This window comes from Chiloscyllium plagiosum, unplaced genomic scaffold (assembly GCF_004010195.1).
Source record: "Chiloscyllium plagiosum isolate BGI_BamShark_2017 unplaced genomic scaffold, ASM401019v2 scaf_1808, whole genome shotgun sequence".
In the NCBI taxonomy this organism is placed as follows: domain Eukaryota; kingdom Metazoa; phylum Chordata; class Chondrichthyes; order Orectolobiformes; family Hemiscylliidae; genus Chiloscyllium; species Chiloscyllium plagiosum.
The window spans coordinates 26,812-28,751 of record NW_025213398.1 but is presented as its reverse complement, the minus strand read 5'-3'; the positions used below and the strand labels follow the sequence as shown (position 1 = coordinate 28,751).

The window sequence follows — 1,940 nt, the reverse complement described above, 5'->3', positions numbered from 1 at the left end:
CCGCCTCGGAACACTTCAACCCCAGGGCATCAATGCGGACTTCACCAGTTTCCTCATTTCCCCACTCCCCTCGCTCACAGACACTGTCTCCCCAGTCCCCCAGCTCACACACAGTCTATCCCACTCCCCCAGCTCACAAACAGTGTCCCCCCACTCCCCTCGCTCACAGACACTGTCTCCCCAGTCCCCCAACTCACAGACAGTCTATCCCACTCCCCTCGTTCACAGACAGTGTATTCCCACTCGCCTCGCTCACTGGGATGTGTTCCTGCCTGAGTTGCGAATTCTCAGTATCCCTGTAATTAGTTGTTTTTGGTGCTGGAGAACTATAATTCTCACAGCACACACTGAGAAAAACAAATTTAAAAAAATACCACTGAGGGAAGTCTGAAGGAATATTTCATGAATATCACGTTTCTTAGAATTTAACATATTACTGTGTCCTGTGTTGTGTTTAAACATCTGTCGCCTCTCCCCCTCAAACACTGACTTATCCCTGTAACCAGGCCCCACAGTCAACCTCTGAAACTCAGTTAAAACAAGTTTGCAGATTGAAAGCTGCTACAAGTTGACGTTTAGTTACGGCTGAGCTAAGGACGCCAGGTTGCTCTCCTGACTGCTGCAGAGTGACGGGATGACTCCCTCTTTTAGCTATCACTGAACCTATCCTGAAAATGGAAGTGCTGTTTTGCACATTTTTGCTCACTGTCATTTCCTGCGCCTGCCTGAAGTTCAAGCTATGAGCAACAGTGTTGTGGTTTTATAATTGACCAGGGGGTATGGAGATTTACTCAGGAACAATCAGAGCAGCTAGTTGTCAAACGTATTGAAACAGTGAGGGGCTCAGCAACAAATCTAAGAGAATGGGGGAGGGACAGGAGAAGATGAATGTGAATCATTTGCCACTGGAGGTGCTGCAAATTGATCCTTTTTGCTCCACATCAGTGGGATTCTGTGTGGTTTTTGGGAAGGACATATTACACCTTTTGAAGCAGCATTTACTGGAGGGATTGTGTTAGTTTGGGGTATAGACCACCTTCAGGCTCATTAGTTCGATGGAAAAGGAACTGTTTCGGTGCTGTGGGTAAGGCTGGGTGTTGGAGGGGTGGGGAAACAGAGCGTTGATGTGGCTGTAAGTCAGCTGGTGTTTAAAAACCACACCCTAGAGCTGCAGTGAAGTTAGTCCCCGTACAGTGACTGAGCGGGCAGGTAAGTCAGTCATTCTCTCCCTTGTTACAATAGAATCCAGGACAAATTATACAGCAATGCAATTAAACGAGGGAGGGTGAAAAAGCAGCATTTATTGATTTGTCCAGACCATTGTCAAGTGTGCAAACAAATCAAACTTTCGGAGTTGTACTTTTCCGACCAGTTTGAGAACTTGTGAAAAATGTGCAAACTAACTGTCAATCTTAGTTCTTGATCTGGAAATGTAAAATATGTGATTAAAGTTATGTTGTGAAGGCTGCACCCTCTGGCCTGGTGCCAGTGTTTAACAATGTTCTGTACTGCAGAACCTAAGGGATAAATCTGGGGCGTTAATGGCTGTAAGATTGTCCCACACCTTCAACTATTCAAGAGCTTCTGGGCTGTAGCAGAGACTTGTGTGTGGCTCACTGTATTACTGCAACTATCATTTAGGCTCCTCAGTTGTTCGAATGGCATTGGTTGACTGAGGACACTCAGTGAGCTGGTTGGGGTAACAGAGTTCCTGAGCGTGGGGGGGTGGAGTGTGGTAACAGTGTCTCTGAGTGGGTCATGAGTGTCTTGCGTTGGTCCGGAGTGTCCTGTGTGGGTCAGTAAATGTCCTGTGTGGGTCATTGACTGTCCTGCGTTGGTCAGGGAGTGTCCTGTGTGGTTCATTGAGTGTCCTGCGTGGGTCATTGAGTGTCCTGCGTGGGTCATTGTGTGTCCAACGAGGGTCATCAGTGTCCTGCGTG

At 47.4% G+C, this 1,940-nt stretch overlaps 1 protein-coding gene across 1 annotated transcript in view; it reads left to right on the top strand.

Annotated features, from left to right (window-relative positions):
* Nucleotides 1–1,107: 1,107 nt before the first annotated feature.
* Nucleotides 1,108–1,940, top strand: part of LOC122547627 (annexin A2-like) — a gene marked incomplete at its 3' end in the record, with an annotated part of 24,971 nt that continues 24,138 nt past the window's right edge. Inside the window, exon 1 of the mRNA XM_043686230.1 lies at nucleotides 1,108–1,209. The remainder of the gene's footprint in view (nucleotides 1,210–1,940) is intronic.